The sequence below is a fragment of the Triturus cristatus genome, chromosome 8 (assembly GCF_964204655.1).
Source record: "Triturus cristatus chromosome 8, aTriCri1.1, whole genome shotgun sequence".
Taxonomy (NCBI): domain Eukaryota; kingdom Metazoa; phylum Chordata; class Amphibia; order Caudata; family Salamandridae; genus Triturus; species Triturus cristatus.
The window spans coordinates 324,016,266-324,043,028 of NC_140591.1; the positions used below are offsets into that span (position 1 = coordinate 324,016,266).

Genomic DNA, 26,763 nt, shown 5'->3' on the forward strand with positions numbered 1-26,763 from the left:
TGTGCTGGTGTCCTTGATGCACTGTTCTTTGTCATTTAATTTCGTTGTTATGAAATCTCATTGTGCTTTGTGTGATAGTTGGTTCTGCTAGAAGACAGCTTGAGATAAATATGTCCAAGATTTGTCTTCATGAGCCCGTGGTTTTGAATATAGAATGTGTTTTTTTTTTTTCTCCCTTAACTTGTGACATGAACACCTCTATTCATGTAATGATTCAGTTAGCGTCATTTAAAATCTTATGAGACGACAATCTCAGTAAATCTCATGTGGTATTTTATGCCAGAAAAGATTTATTTAAATACACTGTATTATGTCTCCGGCTTGTTTACATCAATTGCACCCATAACAACTCTTTAAACATTGGCTCAAGCAGTGATCTGTGTGAAACTCTTGTTCAGGGTACATTTGCACCTCAAAAGTAGTTTAGTTTTACAGGATTTACTTTAATATTTCTACAGCTGTATTTAAAGGGGCCCAAGTATGAGGCAAAAGGCACACTTTGGTAACTGGTCGATATGAAATTAGGTTGTTCAGATTCATACTTATTGACCTAATTAAAGGGTTTATTCTGGTCTATTTTAAATCAACATTTCCTGAATTTCATTGTTTTAGCGGTCAGCTAAATAGGAAACAAGCCTTGTGTTCCTTAGCTTAAAGGCCCAGCTTAAATCAACTTTCTCTATAGCTTCGATGTCCTCATTCCTGATATGTTATTTAGCTATAAGTCTACAAACTGCATGTGTAAATTGGAACTGTTTAACTGTGTGTTGTGAATCTCAAAACCGCAATAAAGAAATTTATAAAAAAAAAAAAGTCTACAAACTGCATCATTCATCAACACATTTGTTATGTGCCTTTTTTGTTAAAGCCAAGATCCTTGGATCCTGCCATATTGTCTTATTGAAGAGAGTTGTTACATTCTGGGCACAATTTCATTTCCATTTCCCTAATGTTACATTATATGCACTTGACTACCCGCAGACGTGTCATGATAGGTTTTAACTGTAGAGCAATTAAGTGATTTTCATGTTACCTATCATATGTGAATAATATGCTTTTGCTTGTACGTCGAAGCTTTGCATGGCACATAGTTCCAGGCATTGAATCAGTCACATTTTTGTGATTTTAGCTACTTTGCAATAAAAAGCTAATTTCTGAGTAGTGGTCTAGCGCATCATAAAGGATATTTCCAGAGGCACATAATGAAAGTTAATGATTTTTGCAAAGCCCAAACTATCTGAAGTATATTTTTCTTGTAGCAGCGCCTGAGGATTAAACAAATAACCAGTTGCCAAGTGAAGCAGGGCTCTGCATCATTTAAGTTGCCTGAGATAGCAAAAACAATGGATTAAGACAAGCATCAACAGTTGTTCTCACCAGGCCTGAAAGCAACTAGGCAGACATTATGATTGGTGGAGCAGGGTGGCATGTTTTGAAACTTTGGAAAGGATTGACATGCTATAGGGCAGCAATGAAACAATACAGGTTTATTGATCTTGGTGATCCAACATGACAATAAGTCCCTGATTTTTCCTCGTCAGCTTTCCTAATTTTATTAAATCCCACAGACAAATTAATTCCATTATCTCCCTTGCTCTATTCCTTAACAGTAAGTTTTAGATGCGGTTAGTCAGTGGAAAAAGGTGATACAGCGTTTCTGATCCGCACTGAGGGTGAGGAGAGTTAGTATTTCATAAATCATTATCAACTACCAGTGCAACCCATTTGGATATACAATGAGGACCAGGAATCGGTAGCTAGGATTAAGAAAGTTTATTACAAATTTCAGAATCAAGTTGAGATACACGACCCTTAACACCATACTATAAAGTTACAGAATATCAACATGCAGGCCCAACCTACGGAAGAAATTGAGGCAGACCAATATTAGGCAAACAAGCAGTTTGTTCCCAGCAATGCAAAAGATTAATAGAAGTATCTGATTCTTAGAGAGGAGTCACAAGTTCTGTTGTCAATAAATCACCTAAAGTAGATTCTAGCTAAAAGCATGGTCCTAAAAATCTAGAGATGTCAAATTCAGGAATTTCTGTAAAGGAAATAAAAACTAGGCTAGGAAAAAATAAGTAGGATAGTTGTCAACATTTCAGAAGCTCGGTCAAGAGTCTTCTTGGGTCATGCAAGTAAGTATTAGCCTAAGCTATACTCCGTAAAGAATCAAGGAAAGCATAGAGATTTAAATGTCTCAAACTCCAGGGAAGCTGCAGTAAGGGAACATGAAGGGATCTGCAGGGATTTCAAAAAGGATATGATCTCCAATGGCGTGAACACTAAGTTATAACACACGAGTCTTCTTGGGCAACAACCCCTTTGCACGCATCATCAGGGTCTATTGTCTTTCTCCACTTCTCACGTTGTAGACTGCAACAATTTCGGGAATTACATCTTCTTCTCATGCACAAGCCAGGTTGAAATATTGTTGAAAAGGCTTTTTAGTTAACGCTTTGGCCCTCAGTGTTCATTCATCAAGGTCTTCTCAGGCTCGTTATCTATCTCTAGCACACTAATGTATCTATTCTACAACTAATAGTGCGTCTGAATACCTGCAAGAAATGTCATGTTAGCAGCAAATGAAAACCAGCAATTATACAGCATGAAGAATTATAGGCCTACATTGTCAACTTTATGTATTAGCAAGAGTGCACATTTAATATGCCTGTACACATTTAAACACCAACGAATATGAATGATCAGTAGATTAGGTTTGCGTTACATAAAGCATACAGTAAAACCTTTCTATAGTCATTCGTAAGTACAAATAAAGTTAAGATTGACACTGTTAGCAAGTACAACTATTTGGGAATGTGGTTTGCAAATAATGTGTCTTGGAAACAATACAGTGAATCCCCACAAGCAAAAGCACTCTCTTCTGTGGGGCCTTAAGAAATGTGACAAACTAAATGGTGGCCACTTCCTAAGACAGGTACTGTCTGCTTACCCGCGAATGATACGGCCACAATTCCAGTACGGTGCAGAAGTTGCCTGTCTCGTGTAGGAAATTCAGTTGGGGTCTTGAAGAGGAGAGGTGTTTAAAAAGATTGCTTTCCCTCCCATGTTCTACGATGGTACAGGCGGGCAGGATAGAAACTGGCGTAATGTCATGGACTTATTCAGCGTTTGCCGAAACAATAAAAGTCTGGGTAAGAATAGATGGTGAGGAGCTTCTTAAAATGTCACTGCCATGTAAAAAAAAAAGAAATTGAGTAAATTAAATTAGGCAAGGTCAGTCAGAAGAAGAATCCTAGATCTCTGAAAGAAGCTAACAATAGAAGGTGAGATCGATCGGATAGGGGTGAGTAAAATCGAGCTTAAAAGAATAACTAAACAGGTGGCTAGCGAGGAAGATCTAAGCTACTTAAGGAATAAGAAATCAGCATCCCTCCTGATGAGATCGTGGATGGAGGGGGGAGATCTTTCCCTGTTTGGAAAATTCACCTAATTAAGCCTTTGGTTTTTGGCCGGCCTAAGACCGCCGGCCAAAAACCACATGCGCAGTGTAGGTAGAGCCCACCGCTCCCCTCTGATCATAACCCTGGCATTGCCCCAAGCTAAATAAAACCGGTTTTAAACCCGTTTTATTTTTGTATTTTTTAAAGTGCTGGCAGGGGAGGCGACGCTCCTGTGCCATAGCGGAGTAGCCGCCGCTGATTTAGATTTGGGGTAAACCAGGTCCTAATCTCTGACCTGGTTAGATTGTTAAATGAAGATAACATTTGTAAATGTGCCCTTAATATGAAAGGTGATATAAAGCATGTTTTAGTGGATTGTCGGTGTTTTTTAGCCCAACGGAAGTCTCTATTGAAGCCAGTTTTACACAAATATAGTATTATGGAAAGGGGGACAGCTGTTAATTTCTTTTTAGACATGAGGTTTTTACATGTAACCTGTGCCTTAGGTCGATTTTTATTGTCTGTGAACGAGGTTTTATAAAAAAGTTGAATATTTTATTACACTGTTGCACAGTGGCATGTTGGTGTTTTAATTGGAGACTTGGCTGGCTTTTAGCTGTTTTATTTTTACAGTGTATGCGTCATGAATTTTATCGTATCAATGTTTTAAGGACTGTGGTGTAAAATAAACTTATGTTTGACTAACTGACGTGTAAGTATGGCTAGGAACTTCATTTAAATGAAATATATGAAACATTAGTGCACACATTACATAAACTTTGCCGATTCAAGTGTAATCATGTTGTACATATATGAGGATGGTCCTTATCCAGTCATCTAAACAGTTAACGTTATTCAGTATATTGAGGCACAAATTATGAAAGTCGAATTTCATCTTTATAGTGAGTACATATCTACAAAGTACCGGTGGTTTATTAATTTCTCATGTAATATGGTTAAACACAGTGAGAGTAAATTCACTATTCCTACAGTCAATGCACTTTAGTAATAATGTCAAATGTAACACTTATTTTAATATCGTTAGATCGTATAAGAATCGCGTGCTAAATGCATATTTGTGTCATGTCACAATGTCATAACAAATACGTGCAAAGGATGGGCAGAGTTGCGCTGCACCAAAGACGTGGATCTTATATTTCGGAATTTCATTCAAACTTGTTTTAGTGTAATCCATCAGAGAAATACATGTTTCATCATGTATTCAGTGTAAAAACTAGGACACATCTGGAAAACATAGTGGCATTTTCTTACTTCTGAAGGTTAATGATGTATAATTGCTTGGCCTTGTTAGGAAACAGATTCATTAAAGCATGTAATATCATTTATGAATTTGTTCTACTGAAAAGCGCTTGTCCTTCTGAAAAGCACTCGTCCCGAAACAGCAGTGGCTTTTGTGGTTAGTTCTGTCTATTTCTAGTCAGTTGCTTCTGCAGTCTCTATGTTTCCAGTACTTATCAGAAAGTACAAACCTCTTAGTAATAGGAAAGGGAAAAGCTTGATTTGCTTCCTCATGGTCTTAAATAGGCCTGGGCAAAATTTCCGTTCCGTTCGCGGAATTTGCGATAATTTGGCATTTCTGCGTTCCGCGGAGAGCGCGGAAATGTCAAAATTTCCTTATTCCGCAGCTTTGCGATAATTTGGTTCTTGCTCGCGCTGTAAAATAATACATTCTCGAGCGCGCGCGATCGCCTTACCTGAATCCCCGCGTTCGCCGACAAGTTTTCCCGATCCGGTCGCGTTCTCCATGAGATGTTGTATTGTTTTAGCCATTTGCGCTGTCTCGCGACCGCAGTGACGTCATGCGTCGCACGATCACGTCTTTCTTCTCGCGATCATGCACCGCAAACAAGATGGCCGCGCCCGCGAGCAACCGCAGGGGTAAGTTAGCGACCCGCAACCATGCAGAAAATATCGCAAACGGGCGGGAAAAAAACTTCCGCATCTTCGCGATATTTCCGCTTGTTTGCGGAGATTTTTAACATTTTCGCGATAATTTGCGAAAAGTCGCTTTCGCAAATTCCGCCCACCCCTAGTCTTAAACCCTTTGAGCCTCAATCTCCGCACGATTTACTTGGCATGCCATGCGATTAGGTTAATTCAAGTTCATGGCATTAAACAAATATATATTCTCCATTCGAGTATAGAAACTATTGTTGATGGTATTGGTTCCCTAATGGTTACTTGTCATAATTTGGACATTTCTAATATTTCTCTCACAAAATCATTTTTGATCTTGTGTATATTTACCAATAACCTCAAGGTGCTTGAGTGGATATTCATGCATAAAAACACATTGTAGGGGAATCTCTTGCAATGATATCGAGAGGGAGGACGTTGATTATTTTTGAAAAAGATGTGTGGAGGTTTGCTTCTCAAGTTATTGTATTGATGGCACAGTTGATGGCTAATGAGAAAGTGACAATTAAGTAACTTCCTAAGGTTTCATTTTAGTGCTAACACACTAGTTATTTTATTTTTTAATGAATGGTTGCAGCTTTGCAGAGCTGATTACTAAATCGACACCACAAGCGCTCTGATTCACATGAAAAGCAGTGAAAAATGTCCTTTAAACACCTTGTCAGGGTTGTGCACAGGGTAGCACCAATGACTGCACTAGGAAAAAGTATTAAATTAATGCAATTAGGTTTTCAGAACAAGGAACTATCAAAATGGGACTCTGCTCCAAGTACAAGGCAATCCATGCAAGCACTGGTAAAGCCAATATGTCTCGCTTATTACATGAACACATTTCTTTGTTAATTGGTTGCTATCTGTCTGTGATATTGTGGGGTTTGTGAAGGCAAGAAGGAGTCAATGGATGCTTGAGTGCCTGCGTGATGAGTGAGTGGGTGCATGGTTGAAAACCTCAATTAGTTGACCCTTTTGCTCATTTCACCCACTCACTGTTTCACAGGGCCACACAAAGTACATGTGGTGGCCATCTTAGATGATCGGTTTTCCCTCTATATCTAGTGAAATTCACTGGCTAAGTCACTTAAATGATGAGCCATACAGGTTTTTCCCTTGTGGCTGGTTGACAGCCACTGGACATGCTGAATGTGGACAGCGGATGAAATGAAATGTAGCTGTACTGTGATGTGCTCAGTGCACAATACCCATTGCCTCAGAGAATTGATCTACATGGTCCTGGTGTAAGCCTGTTCAGTGACTTGATAGCCGGAAAAAGGGGGATTGAACTTGCCTAATTTATGAAGTAAGTAGATCATAGCGTCCCACAAGGCTCCTCGCTAAGTCCTATGCTTTTCAACATCTATGTAGCGGACTTAGCGAGGATAATAAAGGCCTATGGGATACAGTTAACATCGTACGCAGACGATACCCAGCTGGTGCTGGGTATCCATAAGGATGGCCTTACTGTAGCAGCCAACTTCCAGAAAGCTATGCTCGAGGTCAGTACTTGGATGGCCTTGAATTGCCTCAGGCTTAACTCGGACAAGACCGAGATCATGACCTTTGGAAAACTTTCCCCTGAATGGTCCCTCGGTTGGTGGCCAGAAAAGCTCGGCCATCCACCTGTCCCAGTGGAAAAAGCCAGAAATCTGGGAGTGATTTTTGACAACAAGCTGGTCTTTGACCTCCATATCAATAAGGTTGTGTCATCTTCATTTTACATCTTGAAAAAGATTAAGAAGCTGCTACCATATCTCCCTCCGTCAGCTGGGAAGACTCTGGTCTCTACCTTAGTCTTCTCAAAAATAGATTATGGGAACGCTCTCTTCCTCCATACTCAGAAGCGTGTCATAACGAAGCTGCAATCTATTCAGAACGCGGCTGCTAGGATTCTCCTCAACATCCCTCGCCGCAAATCTACCACCCTTGGTATTCGTCAGCTTCATTGGCTGAGAGTTGAGAGCCGCGTTAAATTCAAGGCCCTCTGTATTGCTTATAAGGCCATACATGGCACTGGACCCAGATTCCTGATCGAAGCTTTTCAGTTCTATACCCCCAGAAGGCAATTAAGATCGGCCAATACCAGCCTTTTGCCGGTGCCACGTACAAGATCAGTCTCCTGGGGCGACAGGCGCTTTCTCGTGGCCACTCCAAAACTTTGGAACCTCTTGCCAATTGCCATTAAAGCCGCTCCGAATCTGATTAGTTTCCGTAGGCTTTTGAAAACATGGTTGTTTAACCAGTGAGAAGATGGTAGGATGATGAACTTTAGTTGCTCCACAGCGCCGAGACACCTTCGGGTATTTGTCGCGCTATAAAAGTTGCGTAAATAAATAAATAAATAAATACTTTGTGATGTGCATTCGACTGTTTGTGAAGAACAATTCATATAATATTCCCATATTCTGGTAGGGGTAAATAATATATATTGAGAATGGCTAAAGGAAATGCAAGATTAAAATAATCCTCTTTAGTAATCTCAGTTGGTAAAAGTTGCGGAATATTGCACTGATTTTAGTGTCCAGTATCAGATTTGAGCCAGATGTTGATGTCTAAGCACCAGAAGTTTTTAGGCACAGCCTACAGATGGAGGCCAGAATCGTGCATCCCAGAGTCTACAATCAAAGATGAAAATCGGAAATTAATAAAACACAACATCAGCGTCAGGCATCATGGAGACAAAATCTACAAATAGCGATTCCAGAAGGAGCTATCCAAGCTCGGAAAAAAAAGTTATTTTCATTGTGAATTTGAACAAAAGAGTTTTTCATGGATTTAAAAATAGGGGTGTGAAGAAACCGCATTGCACTGAAGAAGGCTTGGAAGGTAGAGAAGAGAAAGAGGAAAGACATAAAGGGCATAGAGATACTTTAGAAAAGTAAATACTTCTATCACTTGAAGATGCTTTGGCGCGATTTGTAGTTGGTCTGCTCCAAAGTTTAAGAACATTGTTTTAATAGTAGGGTTTGGTGTTTGAACGTCTACATTCCCGGGCATGGGAACAAAGTATCAAAGGTGTAAAACATTGTCAGAAACTAGAAGTATATTTCTTTAACTGTAGATTAAGGTTTCCGGAGTCTAAAAAAGGGCCAAAAAACGTACAAGGGCAGAGTACAGTAGAAATCAGAAGTGTCAGACGTTGGCTTTATATACATGTGTAAGACAAACAAATTATACAAATCTAAGTTTATATGAGGTCTTTCTCAAGTGACAAGTCCTAAGCAATGCCACGTAAGCTAGAAGTGATTGGCCATTCTCCAAGGTGATGGGTTTTAGTTTCTGACATGTTTCTTAACTTTACTGTGCTTCATTTGCTGGACATTTTCCTTAATGTTAAAAAAGAAAATACAAAAGCACTCAGAAGTAGCTTAAGAAGATCAGTGGATAACAGTGTGATATTTTGCAGGGATGTTTCTTAGAAGCATTGAATGTGCACTGCTATTTGTAAAAGTGAGTTTTGCAATAAAACTCAAATTCCTTTCCTAATAAGGTTGTTCTAGTTCTAAGCACCACTACATTTTCAGTTAATAGGTTATGTCTTTATTTCGCTGAGCAACGGGAGAGCTATTTTAACAAAATGCCACATTACCAGCTGTTTTAAATCTATTTCTGGAATACAGGCACACATATTGCGAACATATGATTAAAAGTCTTTTTTTTTAAACATGTTAGGTTCCTCTTCTCCTGGCGTCCACATGGAGTCTCCGCAGAGATTGTAATTCGTCTCATTTGGGGCACGTTTGCAGAAATTCATATGTAGCTAGTCATTGACTGGTAAGTAGACAATTCCTTTAAGTTGATTTACATCATTTTTTGCATCACCGGTGTGCTTTTACTGTATTTAGTTTGCTTCGTGAAGCTCTTTACTTGCACACTGAAGAACATTGATTCTTGTGCATGATTGGTACAAAAAAACCAGAAAATGATAGTATGTTTCATTTTAATGTTACTAAAGTAAGAAATCTAACAGACTGAGGGTGCCTCGTTGTTTTGCATGGACTTGCATAGTGAGTGACGTTTTTAGTCATGTGCTCTAATTTTATATACACTCGCCTTTAAGACGCATGATTTTGGACCTGTGAATGGCAGCTCCACCCTGTTTCATAGTCTCCTTCAGTTGAATGTTTAGCCCTTCACTTCCTGAAGGCGCCTGGCAACACTGTTGAGGCCGGGGTTTTTCAGTGCTGGCCAGTGAGGTGCACAGGTCTATAGCACCCTAATGCAAGCAAGTAAATTGGGCCCCAACCCTGGTTTGGTTAACAACAACAAAATAGCCACTAATTGGGGTGCAGTGATCCTCTCACAGCATTGGGCATTTGTGTCACTGCATCTGCCCCACTGTTGGTAGCTACGTCCTTGGTGCTGGCTTCTTTCTTTCTGTACCATAACAGATGTGCTACATTTTACATCACTTGTAGGTGTGCTACATTTCTCCTCTCCAGTTCTCTAAAATGTGACGTAAACTCCGAGTTCCTCTCACAGGTCCTGGGATTCAATCCTAATGGGTGTTTGGGCACTACACAAGAGGCATCTGGCGTGAAATAACCACATAACATACATTTATTTTTATTTTAGACCGCATTTGGGAAAAAGCATTTGAAAAGTAATGTGTGTTTGTTACTAGTAATATCATAGCGACTAGCCTGTGTAGATAGTTGGACCCTACCACCGTTACACACTCTTTACAGTCCTGCAAATGTCCTACCCCGAGTCCACCTTTTTAACCACGAGACAAGGTATCACAAAGTACTCTAGTACCTCTATAGCCATGAAGTTTGTTAATGTCAAAGTTAGGTTTTTAAATTACTATGTCAACTTTTATACCATTTTCTACCTATACTTTTTTAGGTCTCGCCTGACCCAGCGCATGCGCTGGTCTGGCGAGACTTATTGAGAGGGCTCCCAAAAGTGCTACCAGGCCAGCCTAGAGCTACAGTGCATGTGCGCGGGCGCGCGCGCCGCGCTTTACCGCAATTACTTTCACTTTTGCGGCCGCAGGGCCGCTTGGCATAGCCAATAGGTCTCGCTTTTGAGACCTTATAAGTATTTAGTTATGCAACTGTTGCATGGCTAAACACTTGTAAGGTCCCAAAGGTGAGACCTATTGGCTATGCCAATGCTTGTTTATTATTGATTTTCGTCATAGTGACAAATCTAACCAGATACACGTACAGTTACGATTAGTCATTGTGGCCTTTGGCACTTTTCTTAGTGTAGAATCATTAAATCAGTTGAGTCCACCCCCCCTCCCACACACACACACACACACACATACACACACACTTTCATCATTCTCCCTCTTCATTACTCCACATTTATTGTTCAGTATGTAATTTCCGGCACGCCATATCCCAATCCCCCACCGCAGGAAAATTGGATCTAGTTTAGCTATCCCCCACTTCCATGTATGTGGCCGACCTCTTCTTTATCTTACAGCTCTCTTCTGAGGGCATCCCTTGACCTCATATATTGGGAGCTCAAGGAATCTACATGTTCAAAAGCAATTCAGTGCTTTGAAAAATAGTTGAGTGATTAGGTTCCTGGGTCAATGCCAACATTAATTGAGGATTCGGTGAATTGATTGAGTGCATGGATGGATAGGCAGTTGGTACTCGTTAAAAATATTTCCATAGTCTTGGGCATGGCTTGTAAACAATAAAAAGATACAGTGGGCCTCAGTCCCTCAGCCCCTGAAATATTGTAGCCATGCTCCGCTTTACTTGCATGTAATTGGCATTGCATGAAAATGAAAGCAAGAATTGCCTCTATGATACCAGGGCCATCATTATGACAGAATATGTACCAGCATGTTATGGATGCCTTGAATAGATATTATTGTCTGGTGCAGCATTATGTCAGAAGTGTGTTGCGTCATCCCATTGGTGTCTTTAGTATGCCAAGAATTACAGCTATTATGCCAGTTTTGTGCTAGTAGTGGGCACTATCATGTCATTGATCCAAACACAATGCCAAAAAGTACCATGCTTATGCCAAGAATGGGCATCATAATTTCAAGACCAGCATTTTGCAAACATTGGATGCCATTATGTTACTCCCTATGCAAAAAAATGATCACTGTTTTTTCTAGGATCGTCATTATGCTAAGACTGGTCTTCATTCTGCCACGGATGTATATTTTATCAATAATCATTAAGTCAGAGGCCATGTGTAGCCTGGTATAGTGAATTATATCTAAATTATATGGGAAAAGGATTGTCTGTTTGTCCAAGTGTGTTGTGAGATGTTAACCGTGGTTTTAGTTTGGAGGAGTGTTATAATGTGAATACGACTGTAGCTCATAACTTCCTTTTCAAGTGAAGTTCAAATGCTTCAGCAAATCACCATGTCAAAATACGGATACACTGTCAAATGTAAAGAATACAAGTTAGAAATAGCTTAGAACACTGTAGTACCGTCCAGATTGGCCTTTCAAAGGGATGCTTGAGCATCTATGAAAATGTGGTGCTCCATCAATGGCTCTTTGATGTGGTTAAGTAGATTGGCAGGCAGCAATAAGGGTCTATTGGCATGGGGAGTTCAGTTTCCAGCCTTTTCCCCAGCCCTTGTACTATTTAAGGTCTGGCTGGCTGTCGTCTAACCAGTGTTTGGCATCATCGCCTGTAATCCCTCTGCATCCATGGAACCTCCTTAATTTAAATGTGCTTTACTTGATACATGCATGTATGGTATGAATCACCATTTGTAAATTTATGATAATTGGTGCTAAGGTAACTTCATGATTGCTTCCATTGCACTTAGGTCACTGTGTTTTGATGTGCCTTCTGTCCCAATTTTCAGCCAAGTTAAGGCTGGCCATTGAGATATAGCTTGGATCCTGAGGCACAGCAAAGAAAGGAGCCTGTCTGGGCATACCCTTGTCCACATCAAACACACAACAAGAGATGGGAGAAATGTTTTGTAAATACTCAAAACCATTGGCAGCCACTCTGGGTAGAATGTGCCAATAATGTTTTACCCATTATACAGAAACTCTAGAAAGAGGCCCACATTATACCAATCAGTACTGACCCTGCTCCTCAATGAAACTGCTCAAGTGCATAGGTAACTCCACACCTTGTAAGGCCTTATCAGCGAGGTATAACTTGGACCCAGATACACAGCAAGCAATGGCCCATGTGTGTGCATACCCATGTCCGCTTAAGGGATTAAATCAAATGCACAAAAGCTGATAGGAGAAATGCTTGCAAATAGCCAGAAACAATAGCAATCACTCTCCCTTGATATGGCTATTACAGTTTGTAAGTCCTTGGGTTAAAAGCAGATTGGACATGGATGGATGACATTTTGTCTTTCATTCTTTTCATAATATGGCATTTTTTGTACCTTGGCCAACTGACATGTTGGCACCACTAAGGAAAACTTGGGTTGATGTTTCGAAAAGAGTGTGCTCTACAAATGTAAGTGAAGGCCCTCTTCCAATATCCCTGCCTTCTGATTTCCTGCCATATTGAAAATAAGTGTTTCCCAAGCTACCGCTGAGGTTTGTGGCCCGCCTACATTGTGTGCGAGTTTGCTTGTTTCTGGCTTATTTTTTAAGTTTGCTTTTCTTTTTATTCCCACTTGGCCCATCTCCAGCGGTGGTGGTGGCGGCTGAAAAAAGGTGATCTAGACTACTCTCTATGGTGCTTCATTGACTTCAGGGCTAGGAGGACGTGGAAAAAATCAGGCATGACCAGCTAATATGGCTTCAGAAGTACATGACTACAAAGGCACTGGCCCAGTGCACATAATTGCATTCGCTTCTTTTTAGGCCAATGAGTACGGATATTGCTGTGACCACTGCCCTTGACCCTTCCCCAATTGCTTACCTCCACCTTCTAATGGAGATGCTGTCGCCAAACCCATCTTGCAGAACAAGCTGAAATTAAAGAGAATGAGGTTGGCTGGTCCAATATGGTGGCATATTGATCTGTAATGCTATTCTGAATTCAAGGTGACTTTCATTGTCCTTTTTTCTTCTTTGGGAATGTATGCCAAGCTGTGCATGTCTGTGCAGGAAACAAATTCCACAGATGGCATTTGGTGAGAAACTGTCACGGTTCAATTAGGCACTATTAAGTCACCAGTAAAACACTATATGGCATCCACCAAGAAGCACCTAACCCCCAGAGGCAGTGTTGCACCACCCATAAAACATTCTATGCAGTACACCCATGTGCCCAGTGTTAAAATTTGGAGTTCATCCATTAAATTGGTTAGGTGGTCTTGCATGTCATCATAAAATGTGTTCATGCAAGGGATATGTGAAGGCCTAGATTGCATAATAACAATACACAAATCATCCACAGAGTTGCAGAAGAATTTGTCTTCATTATGAAAATGTCATTATTTGGTTCTGCTTCTGCCAGCCTGTTGAATGTTAGCTGTTTACTGGCAATGCTCCTTGGGTTGACACTTTATCAGAGATTAAGGCTTCTGATTCTTTGTAGTCATGGTTTGGGTTAGATGATATTTGCGGAGACGCAGCAAGTGTGCCAAGTACTATCTCCATAGTGAGATAAGGTACCATGCATATGAAATGGTACTAAATAGGCCTTAGTTCGTCTAGGTTTCTAATCTGGAAAATTGATAGAATGAATGATCTTTCACACGTGTTCTTCAATGTATTTACCTATATCTGCTCTTATTTTTTTTAAATGTTGAAGAAAACTATAATTTTGAATTAAAACCTGCTTAAAAAAAAAACTTTGACATTTCAGTATAATGAACCAGCAAGCGGTTGAGTAACGATGGAACGCATTGGATTAGGGTGGCTCAATAAGTACATATAAATTATTACTGACAGTAAGCGTACTGTATACGCATTTTTGCAGTATTGAAAGAGGTGTACTTTGTAAAATGACATAGTAGAAAACACTGATTAGCGATGACACAACAATTAAACTCAACTGGGCTTTGGGGGGCAGCCGACCTATTTGGGCTGCTTTGGGCTATTCTACTTTGGGCTGGCTGACAGGTATTTAGCCAGCCATTTTATGCGCACTGGACACCATTTTAAGGTAGAGTAACACAGTGGCCGGTGTGCTGTAGAGTAAGGAATTTTTATTGCCAGTTTAACTCTAGGCTTCTGGAAAAAATATCTTGGACAGGAAGGCTGCGGAAGGCATGCGCCTGCTTGTGGAGGCAGAGTGCATGGACTTAACTAAGCCGAGCACGCGTGTAACAGCGTGCCCCGCTAGGCGTGTGGCTGAAGAGATGACGGCTGCTGTGATTGTGTGCTCCGACAAGCTGTGTCTAAAGCAAGGAGAGCGGCCCCCGGTGCAGCAAGTAGGGCAGAGAGCATAAGCCAGTGCTTAGTCAGTTTGTAGTCTGTGGGGGGAATCCCAAATAAATTGCTGGGAGAGAGGCCTTTGAGACCTCGCCACACGGCCACAGCGTTGGAAATGGGGGGAATATTGGGGGATGCAAATGTAGTTGGGGCGGCAAGTGGGATGAGGAGGGGCATCTCTAATGGAGATGCAGCTAGAGTTGGAGTTTAAGGAACTGGACTGGGAGGGGGAAGGTGCATTTAGCTGTGGAGGGGAGGTCGGGGATACGGCGGCTTGCGGGGCGGGTAAGGTGGTGAGGAGAGAGCTGGGGCAGTCAGTAGGCCCATAGTGATGGAGCCATCCGGGTCATTGGTTGTGGTTATATAGGGCCCCTTGAGATATGGTGGGAGGAGGGAGGCTGTCGGTTTCAGGGAGCGTAAACTCGGCCGGGAGAGAAGGGGAGGAGGGGTTTAATCAGTGGAGAGCTACTGAAGAAGGTGGGGTGGGGGGCCCTACACCGGCTTTGGTGGCGACCAGGCTGGAGTGGAGCGAGGAGGAAGGGAGGCAGGAGGATGAAGAAGATACCAGGGAGGCAGAGAAAGGGCTAGGGTGGCAGGTTCGGACACCACTGAAGGTGTACTTGGGGGCGGGGGGGCAGGGGCTCAGGAGGAGGAGGAGGAGGATGACCGTAGCACGGGGGGGAATCGTCAGGAGTAGGATGGCGGGAAGATGGGGTAACGCCTCGTGTTTAGAAGAGTGGGGGCCGTTGGCTCTGGGTTCTAGGTCTGGGTATGAAGCAGGTAGGGGCCGACCCTTTGTTTTTCAGGGTCGCCGCGGAGGTGCGGCCTCAAGAGAGCTTTATGCAGCACAATTGCACCAAGAGGAAGAGATGGCAGGGTCTAGTGCGGGCAGCGGGATTGTGGCGCGGGGTGTCGATGCCGCCGCCATAAGAAGGTCAAGGGTGGCCTCTGCAATTTAGCAACCCGGATGGGTCATTGCCGGTGCCTGGGAGGAAATGGTGCCTTACTGACCCAGAATGGGTGGTGGGATGGCTAAGAGGGTGCCCTGTGCCTTCCCACAGTGGCAAAAAGGGGCTTCTTAACTCCGACACGATGCAGTTGGATGCAAAGGTGGGAGTACCCACAGGCGCGTGGGAAGGTGCTGACCTACACATGCAGCTAGATTTTGATGAAGGGAGTGAATTGGTTGTCGATGAGCCCATGGAGGCTGAGGAACGCCAATGCTGGGAAAGTAGTACATGGGGGGGGGGGGGTTTGGAGGAGGGTGAGGTTCCTGTAATGTTGCTCATAGTGTTTTACAGGAAGGGCAAATATCTCATCAGACCTGGAATAGGGCGACGGTCGAAGTGGAACCCTTGCAGCTGGTTAGGCGGCTGGATCCAGTGCTGAGGCCGACCTTGTAGCCAGATAAGGATGTTAGTGGGGGGGGGCAGCGGGTAGAGGACAAGAGAAAGGTTTCCATTCGGGTAGAGGCTAGGGGGAACTGGGACAGTGGTAATGTCCGACTGAGGAAAGATTTGTGCGTTAAGGACACTGGGTGGGGGCAGACACACAGCTGCCAGCTGGTGCAGCGTCTACACTTGTGGACAAGTCCAAACAGGGAGAAGGGGGCCAAAACTACAGGAGGGTCTGTCTCAGAGCCCCAGATACCTCTGATTATACTGGAAGGCGGATAGCAAAGTAGAGGGAGCTTAGTAGACTAAGGATGTACATGAGGTGGGCAAGGAGTGTAAGGAATTTAGGATTAGGAAGCTCCCGTATATTGGGGGGTTACAAAACCCTTGGGCGCTCATTAATGTTGACTACCAAGGAGAAACTATGGAAAGGGGAGTATGTGGAGATGCTGAAGCTGCGCCACAGGGAGCTGTGGGCAAAGGAGGGCTCCAAAGAAGAGGAATATAGGCTGTCCAAGTGGCCCATGGTGCCGGTCACGATAGAAAATTGGACGGCGGCATTTACAATTTTTGTCAGCATGTATTGTGAGAAATATCCGGAACGCTGTTTGTCCATATTTTCAATATATGGATGTGTTTAGGAGGGCTCAGATCAGGTATGGTCGGGCGTGGACTCAATATGATGAGGAGTTCTGCGTGCTTTTATCTTGGGATCTGGAGGCCAAATTTGGGGTGGGGGGCGGGGGGGTAGGGGGTGGGAGGGAGATTAACAATGATTTGTGGCACAAGACGATGGAGCCTGAAAATATCGGAAATACTATATTTACTGCACGTGGCCATCCTCTAGTATATCGGCCCTTTCAGCAGCACCCCACCAAGAGGGGTGGGAGCTGGACCAAAATCTCAATGGGGTGCGTTTGAGACATTCTGGGACTTAAACAGGGGGTATGAATCAGAGAGTACTGTAAGTTTCGGCACGAATAATCCCAAGCGTGGAGGAAGACGTGCACTTGTGCAGTGCAATGGAGCTGGAGGATGTGGTCAGGGGCAACATACAGGGCAGTGGAACAAATACCAGGGCCCAGCCAGCTGACTGCAGGGTAATCAGGCGACGGGGAACCATGGAGGAAACTGGGCACGTGGGCAAGGGATCATGCTCCTATTAAGGTGCACCGCTTAGATAACTGGTTGGCATTTTATCACAAAAGAGAAGGTGCAGGTTTTCGGGAGGGTTTCAGGCTCGTGTATGAGGGTCCGAGGTTACGTCGTTGGGCAGATAATTTGAAGTCCGCTCGGTCGCACAACCAGGTGGTACGTGCAAAGCTTTGGAAAGAAGTACAGGAAGGCAGGATGTAGGGCCCTTAAAGCGCATGGCCACTGCTAGACCTGATCATATCTGCTATTGGTCTGGTACCAAAGAAGGAGTTGGGGGAATTTAGGCTAATACAACACTTGTCATGGCCGAAAGGGAACTCGTTCAATGATTACATAGCGGAAGAGGTGGCATAAATGTTGAACTCCTCAGTAGATGCAACTATGGCATTAGTACAACAGGTTGGTACAGGAGCATTGATGGCTAAGTTCAACATCAAGTCGTCTTTCAGGCTTCTGCCAGTACACCCTGAGAACTTCCATTTGCTGGAGATACAGTTCGAAGGGTCTTTGTATGTGTATAAAGCCCTTCTCATGGGGTGCTCCTTTTCATGTGCACTTTTTGAGCGCTTCAGTACTTTCTTGCAATGGGTTTTCACGTGGCAGACAGGTTTAGCCAAAGTGATTTCTTATTTTTATGGGTCAACCCGGTTCTGCGTACTGTCAAATACAGTTGGTAAGTTTTAAAGAGCTCATGAGTGATATTGAGGTGCCTTTAGCACCTGGAAAGACCGTAGGGCCCAGTACAGTGCTGTCCTTCCTGGGCATTGCGCTTTATTTGGTAGCTATGAATGCACTCCTCCCGGTGGAGAAGCAAGTGCATATGCAGCTGGTGCTTGATGCGGTGCTAGAAAGACCAAAGTTAACTGGGAGAGCGATCCAAGTACTGCTCGGCCATCTAAACTTTGCATGTAGGGTAGGAAGGACTTTCTGCAGGCACCTGGGATTGTCACTAGCAGGGCTGTCGTTGCCTCATCAACATATTAGATTGTTAGCATGGGCCAAATGTAGCACCTGTTTTTGGAGGACTTCAATGGCATTCCGAAAGTAACACTACAGTATTGGGATGTCCAGATATACTCTGATGCAGCAGGTGGGCTAGGTTTCAGTTTGTACTGGCGGGGCAGGTGGTGTGCAGAGGAATAGCTACGGAAATGGAAGCAGGGTGGCAAGAGCATAGCTTTCCTGGAATTTTTTCCACTAGTAGTGGTGGTGACCCTCTGGGGTTGGGAACTGGCTCAGAAGAAGGTATTGATTGTTCAGAGTTGACAATATGTCGGTGGTTCATGTGGTCAATAGGCGGTCTGCGCTAGATGAGCAGCTGATCAAACTGTTAAGAGTTTTGTGATGGCTTGCTTGAGACATGAAGTGGTCTTTAGGGCTCGCACGTACCACGGATTGGCAATGACATTGCGGATGCTTTGTCTTGTTCACAGTGGGAGAGATTCTATGGGCTGGCCACGGATGCAGACAAGGTCAAGACTCCTATGCCGGCGGCAATGTGGAAAATGGGCGAAAAAGGATGCTTCGCTTGATGGTAGTGTTTCGAGCAGAATGCTCTAGGAAGGTATACACTCTAGCTTGGCAGGCGTTCATTGCCAGTGGGACGAGGTGACGCCCAGAGGTATGGTACAGGGAGGAGGACCTAGTGCAGTATATGCTAATCTTGATTGAGAAAGGTTTGTCAAAAGTAACGATTACAGGAAAGCTGATGAGTATCGCATTTATGGGCAAGTTCTTGTGGGGCTAGGTTGGGGTAGGGGCAGAATCATGCAATCGGGACGATGGTCATCTGAATATTTCCAGCATTATGTATGTTGAAATAAAGGGGTTTTTAATTTGTTACAACTTCCCTGCATCTCAGGTACAGTGGCTGGTTCGGAGGCATTAGGGCTATCGATCTGGATAATAGGACATTTGTTTGTAAAATGGGTGGAACGGTATGAAGTGCAGAAGGTGCAAGGTGCTAATCTTAGGCTCGATAGGCAACTGTGTGAAGTTACTTGGCATGAAAAAGGTAGTATGCAATGGCACAAATTATTGCTATTTCTGAATAATTTGATATGAAGGCACATATGTCTGGACATTTTGGTGCTACACTTGAGGGAGGATGACATGGTGAAGAAAGGCCTGTCATTATTGAAGGAGATGAAGATGGACCTCTTAGAATGTAGGAAACAGTTGGCGAGCACTTTCATCGTATGAATAGAATTTATTCCCAGGAGACAGTGAAGGGGGGCAGGCAGGCCCGCAGCCATTGATCAGACAAGGCACAAGATCAATAGGCCTTATTCAAAAACAACCCCCTTTGGGTAGATACACATACATAAAACCACACTCGCTATAGACACCCTATGTCACCAATGTGTAAGCCACAAACAAGGGAATAAAGAAATCACATAGCAGATTCAAATAAAAATAGTACAAATTTAATGTGTAAATATATAGACATTACAGTGTATCATGTTTACTCATAATAAAATATACATATAAAATTCATCATAAACAAATTTAAAAAAAAAGCAATGTGCAATTAAAAAGACATACATACAAATAATACCAGTAAAAGAATAAAAAGGATGATGCAGTCTAACAAAGGCCTACTATAAATTCATGTAGACAACTGTTAAGATCAATAATGTTCTTATGAATTAACAACGGATCTATTTGATATTTAGTAGTTCCTTCTGAGTTAACGAATTATTTTCATGCCTGTTCTCCCATTTCTTCTTTTTCTCCTTTTTATTCTTTTTCTCCTTTTTATTCTTTTTCTGGTATTATTTGTATGTATGCCTTTTTAATTGCATTAACCATATTGAATCATACATTGGTGTTTTAAAAATTGTTTTATGCTGAATTTTATATGTATATTTTATTATGAGTAAACATGATACACTGTAATGTCTATATGTTTACACATTAAATGTGTACTATTTTTAATTGAATCTGCTATTTGATTTCTTTATGCCCTTGTTTGTGACTTACACATTGGTGACATAGGGTGTCTATAGCGAGTGTGGTTTTATGTATGTGTATCTACCCAAAGGGGGTTCTTTTTGACTAAGGTCTATTTTGGCACCCATCTCCTTTGGTTGCTGGGTCCCTCTCTTTTCTCTTGAGATACAAGATCAATAGGGACATGCTAAATTTCTATAAGAGAGGGTTCTGGCCGAGTGGAGCATCCGGAATTGAGATATGACACTCCGGAATCTTTTAGAGGCGATGGAGTTCAATTATCTAACTATGGAATCGAGCTATACATAATGCAAGTCAAGGAGGCTCTGGAAGGAACACTCAGTAGGAGTCGGGAGCAAAGGATTTCCTAAGGGGGCGGTCAAAAGGTTCAGGCCTTTGAGTAGCACTTATAGAAACAACGATGAGGGTTGCTACTATGTGTGCACCAGAGAGTATAATCTAGTGTAATAATATCCTTACTTGCAATTAATGGTCTCCTGCTCACTCCTAGTGAGCAGGAGACCACAAATAATTATAAAGAATAAGAAATAAAAACAAATAACTCAAATTCATTTTGTACTACAACATTTATTTGTTTATAACATGTAACATTACTCCGCTCCTTTCTATTATACTTTTGATGGCCTTTGAGTAGCAGTTCGCTGGTTCAGTTGCCATATTGTTAGATTGATATTGTTGTGAACATAGGTGAATCAGGACAATGAGGTGGCAGGAAAGGTACCCATGAAAGAAGTAAGAAGTTAAAAGTTAAGATCTAGGATACTTAGATAGTTAGAGATTAATAAACGTAGGTTAAAGTAGAAGTCTGTAAAGGTCGACCGTTTAATAACAGGATTGGTGTTTCAAATGTAAGGGGGAGGGGCATGGTTAAGTTAGGGTGTAATGTCCTATGTAACATGGTTGTATAGTAAGGTTTAGTTTTGTAAATCTAAGGCATAGGTTGGAAATTTGCGATGTGTCAAGAGGCCTTTTTCATACAATAAAACAGCTATTTTTGTGGTCTGTGCTGACTTCTCTATGCCAATCTTAATGTATAAACAGCTGTCACAGCAGGTAAGGAAGTGTGAAACCCGTTTTGCCATGTGAAGTGTTGTTTGCGGGATTCTAGTGCATTCAAAGGCCAGTCGTTTAGTTTTCCAAGGAATGTTAAGTGCATACCAGACATGTGTACAGAATCGAGTACAGTATATGCGAATTAGAACCACAGCAATATCCTAACAGTATACGTAGGTAGTGCATAGTCCTCGGGTTTACTAGAAACTGCTTAGGGTGCGAGAGGTCCTTATGCTTCAGCTGGCTGTGCGGCACCTGGAAAGAAGATGGCGTGTGTGCAGGGATAAACAAAATAGGCCCGCGAACCAAAATAATGATGGCCCTCATTGTAAAGAAGAAAGTTAAAAGGGTGGCTCATTTTGGCAGATTGAGGCAGTTTTAAACTTGTAAAGAAGCGCTGTATGAGTGACTCCATGGATTTGCGTTTGCTAAAGGCAAGCTTTGATTGAATATCCGGTAAATTAACAGTAAAAACTGATCCAGCTCGCCATAAAACAGGCGCAGCAACAGCCCAAAAATTGACGCACTCTAACCTGTCAGACCAGCCCATTGGACACTGCCTGATTGCCCTATAGGCCAGTCTGGCACTGTGAGTGTGCTTGTAAGTTTAAACATGTGAAGAGTTGGCATTATTGCTGTGCTGCACTTGTTTTATTTACGTGGGGTAAGCTTGCATTGTTGCACGTGCAGAGAGTGAATCTTACATGCTGTTTTTAAGTATTTTACCTGTTCACCCTTTGTGAATTACATTTACACTGGTTCGGTGACGGTCTGTGTTTGTGTGGTATCTACACTGCTGCTGCCTGTGGTCTTATTGTCCCTTAAACCGAAGCCAACACTGCAGGTGCTGCATCTATTCTCGGTGTCTGAGAGAGAGTGGATGAATGAAATGTAGGGTTACTACGTGGCTCCATGCCATGAGAACTGAGTTCTCCAGCTTTGACCAGATCACTGTTTTCAGATGTGATAGACACATGGGTTCAAATAAGGAGGTTCCAGAATGCGTTGATGTGACAAACGAAAGGATGGGTCTGGAACCAAGGTCGCCTTGTAACATGAAGTCTTGTGGTCACTTGAAGCTTGCATTGTTGCTGCTTGCTTTGAACCAATCTTGAAGGCAGCTCGTTCTGTTGCCACCAATCCTGGTCTGTTGTGTTGTTATAAAGTGTTGCCCTGCTGCTGCCACTGTTGTATAGATCTGAGGGGCGTGTGTGGATGGAGGCAGTAGGAATTTGAGATGAGGCTTGGAGGCAAGGCTTGCACGTGGATGTCTGTGCTGTGCCTGTTCCTTTCTTGTGAGAAGACCTCCTGGTGTCCGTACTGGACTGGCTGTTGTTGGTTGACGATGCGCTTGCAGATTCTGTATCTGTCCTTTGCATGATTAGCGTGTTCTGATACAGTCCAGGTTGAACCTGTAACTTGTGTCTGCAGGGTGTTTTCGCTGTTTCTAGCTGTGCTTTAGCTGTGCTCTGCGTGAGTGAATCATGAACTGCTTCTGTGGCTGATGTGTCTCTGTGGTGCATGGGCAAAACATGTACTGCCTTGGCCCTAGTAGAACCTGTTGAGTTTGTTGTACAGAAGATTAGTGGTCCCTTTCACTATCCCAAATCCAAAACAGTTGGCTTTGTCGGAGCTAATTTGCATGTGTAGTATACCTACTGTTCAGCTTCTCAGAATAGCTTCTAACACATCTTCTAATTCTCCGAAGATTGTTTTTAAATATGTAAATTGTATCCTTTTTTGCTATTCTCTGGTGTATTTTTTGCTTTGACAGAAATTAAATATTCTTTAGTGGAGCAGGACATCAACAGTTGAGTGATTTAAGGAGTTGGTGTTTCCAATGTTGTGGAGGTGTTCAGGAGGCTGTGCCACCTCCCTTGTTTTTTGGATTTCACATTGACAAATATTTTTACTTGGTAGCTTTGTGGCATATGAAAGCGACCCATGTTGTGGGACTGACAGGCTTATGAGATGCTTGTTACTAATGACCACAAATTATTTTAAGCCGTGGAGCAAAGTCCTACATTTGTTTCTACTTTGTTGTCTTGCTAATTGGGGTTTGTTACTGATTGCATGCATATTGTACTTCGTCAACTGCTGTGGTAAGAGTTCTACCCCTTTAGCAGATGACAAAGATTTAGCATGTTGTGCTTTTAAATATTGAAAGTAAGGAGCCATTGGCGATCCCACTTCTTACTCAGAAAGGAAGAGAAGGATTTTTAGAGGATGATGCTACACTGCGTGGGATGGCTTTGATTTTGGCCTTGCCGCCTCCATCTTCCTTCCAGAAGCTGCAGGAGAAACCTTTGGAGCACCATCCTTAGAGCACCGGCCCATCCTCTCCATCCCTGGGCCAGGGGGCGGTGATTGGCTATTCATCTGACTACAAGACGTCACAAACCACCCCTCTTTTACAAGGGGACAGGCGGTAAACGGGTGTGATTGCGAAGGTCTCCTACAGCCTACAAGAGAAAATGAGGGTCACCGCATGGCCTTCTGAAGCAGCTTTCCCTACTTTGAAAAGCTCTGGAACTCTCTATTCCCCGCCCCCACATCTCCACCTGCATCCCACAATATTTCCCTCATTTATTCCAAAAATCCTTCGGATGTTGGATGAGGTTAACAGTCTCATAGTGCAAAAAAAAGGCTTAGGCGTGAGTGGGTAGTACAATTAATATAAGTGCAGGTAGGATAAACATTGGATAAGCAGTTTACTTCGAAGTAGTCTTAAGGCCGGGCGCATTTGCTTTAAAAACGGTGGCACATTTATTTCCAGGCCTAAGCATCGGTGTGAAATCTATACATCGTGTAAAATATAAAATTACCTTGTTTTGATGTGGAGTAAAATCTGCCTTCAACCCCTTTGTTGTAGACTATGAATAGTTTACAAGGATATTATTTCTAGAGGGCATAATTAGCGTCGTGTAACTTTTTTCTGAAGGTAACCGAGCGGCTGTTCTAGCAGTATGGAATCCCCTTGCCTGCCCCTGTGGCTGTCCCATTCATGCTGGGCCATCTGGAAGGTACTGGCTGCATGCAGTGCTAGCAGCATCACAGTAAGAGCAGGATTAACTTGTCAGCATCCTCTTTTGTTAATACTTTAATCTAGCATCCATTTGTCCGTGGGGCCTGGTGAAGTGACTGCCCTGCCCGTGCATGGAGTTTTAATTAGCAGTATGTACATAAGGTGATTACTAGGCTTTAGTTTGGAACAATATAAAAAGTTTCCCAGAGTAAATGGGATGTTTTCCCCTTTCAGGTCTGTTTGTTCACTCACTGAACATGATGTCTTTTAAACACTTTCTAAGTCTATTGTCAAGAGGGTAAACCTTCCGAGATGCACTCTGCAGAGTGAGATATTGTTTTTTTGCCAGTGTAATCGTGCTGTTAGTTCGGAGTCCTGGCCATACCAAACTGGCCTGGAAAAGTGTTCATCCGAAATTTAAGGTTCATGAATCAATATTTCTGAAATGTGATGAGGGTCCTCTACCTCAGCCCATTATCCTCTCAAACACACCTGCCTTGACTCCGCCACTCAAATATTTCTTCTGTCATTGACAGGTTACCGACCCTGCACTTTGCTGCAGCAGGTTAGTGGAATCATTCTTTTCTCAGGTCTGGTTGATAGTGCAGCCATCTGAAGGCCTGTTGTTGTAGTTCTTATCAAATATACATAGAAAGGCTTTGACTGTACCCAGAGGAGTATTAAGGCCTCACCTCTTAGTATTGACTATTTGCTGTATCATTCCCCCTGCTATATAGTATTTGCATTGCAAATCATGAGGCACTAGCGTTCAACATACAAGAACACAATCGTCTCGCATTCAATTCTTTAATTCATAAATGCACTGTTTCAGAAAACAAAAAAATATATATATATATACACACATACACATTTATATAATATTCTTTTTTACTGCAATGGCCTTTTAAAAATGTTTTATTCAGGACTTAAAATGCAAGCCAGGCCTGTTAACTTTGTCAATGCTTGTTCTGCTATGAAGGTAAAAACCGATATGTTCCTATATGTATTTTTAGTGAATTACATTTATGACTGGCTCCAAGGAGCTACCTTCGTGATCTATTCTGTCCTGATGTTTTTTCACTAGTGTACGTGATGTATGCTGCAGACCCGCTTCAGTTTCATAGCAGGATCTAAAGCAGTTCTTTATGAACTCTACATGCTGAATTTATTCTGTTTCTGGGTAGTCTAAAAACGGATGTAATTTGTATCCAATTTTATGGTACTCAATGTACCATCCATGATGGGAAGGAATTCTCTGTTGGTCCTACTAGGATACATAGTGTCCTGCAGATCGCTGCATGTGTCAGCAGAGAGTGTAACTCACTGGGCCGTCTTGCTGACTGTGCTCTGTGGCTTTCTTTAGTCCTGCCTTTACTTAATCAGCCTCATGTTTGAACACCAAATAATACTCCAGATGCTCTTATCCTTTTTTGAGATTTAGGCGGGGAGATTGGGATGCAGAAGATGAGATAGAACATTTTTATTTATGCCATTTCTGAAATCACCTGTTTTGTTATACAGGACCCTTCCTTCTCGCTGCTGTTGCACACTTTTTGACATTTTAAATGCGTTTTCTAGTCTTACTTATCGTATGATGATTTATCTGCACGTCTCACCCAAAACTCTATAGTGTGGCTCTGTGTAAGGCACGTCACAGGAACTTGAAAAATTGATGGTTCTGCAACCGCATTATTTCGAATTTTGTTGATCATACTGAGGACAAATGAAGGTTTGCATTCTGGACAGTAGATTGTGTGCAAGTTTTTTGCGTTACGCCAGATCAGATGTTTTTTAACTTGGTGAGTTTGTCATAGCTCCAACTGTGTGTAGTTCTGCCCTCACCACTGGTGTCATATTAGACCGAACCACTTAATACAGAAGTCTAACTCCTGGGGTGACCGTGCAAGTGGAATATTCCTGGACTTTCTGAAATGCCAAATTGAGGAAGGAGAGGTTTTAAATACCTGGTGCCTCCTGGCTCCATTCTCTTTTGGCAGCTATTCTCTGTGAGGGCGAAGCAGGACCATTTCTTTGGGTACCCTTTGAGACCCCGCTTATTGTTTGGTGTCCTTGGTCAGGTTATACTTGGAACTGGAGCCACTGGGGAGGGGCTACTTGCTACGTCATATAGTTGGCACCCCGCTTACTCTGTACCAGTTTGATCACATAATGGAGTCATGCCTGAAACTAGCTAGACACAAAGAAAAACATTATTTCATGCATTCCTGTAGGATTGGGGCATCAACTCCAGCATTTAAAGCAGGCCTTACCCCTAACAGGATCTAAAAAACTGAGCCGATGGGAGTCTGATTGCTACAAGCTGTATATTGGGCTCTGAGAGGTGGGGGAGTGTGGTGTGGTGAGGGGCTAGTTTAACCTTCCCCTTGCAACAAAGACCATCACACCTATGGTAATACCCTCATAAATAAGAGGTTTAGTTGTGTAAAGCAGTGATGCATTCTTTTTTGTAAGTTTTAAACTGTTATTTTGCAATTTCACACACTGTAAATACTTTTGAGGTGTTGTATATGTGTA

At 42.5% G+C, this 26,763-nt stretch overlaps 1 protein-coding gene across 5 annotated transcripts in view; it reads left to right on the forward strand.

Annotated features, from left to right (window-relative positions):
* Positions 1-26,763, forward strand: part of WASF3 (WASP family member 3) — a 182,948-nt gene that overhangs the window by 12,371 nt on the left and 143,814 nt on the right. For all 5 annotated transcript variants that reach the window (XM_085621619.1, XM_085621617.1, XM_085621618.1 and 2 more), the window contains one exon: positions 9,012-9,113. The gene's annotated coding sequence lies outside the window, so the exon portion shown is untranslated. The remainder of the gene's footprint in view (positions 1-9,011; positions 9,114-26,763) is intronic.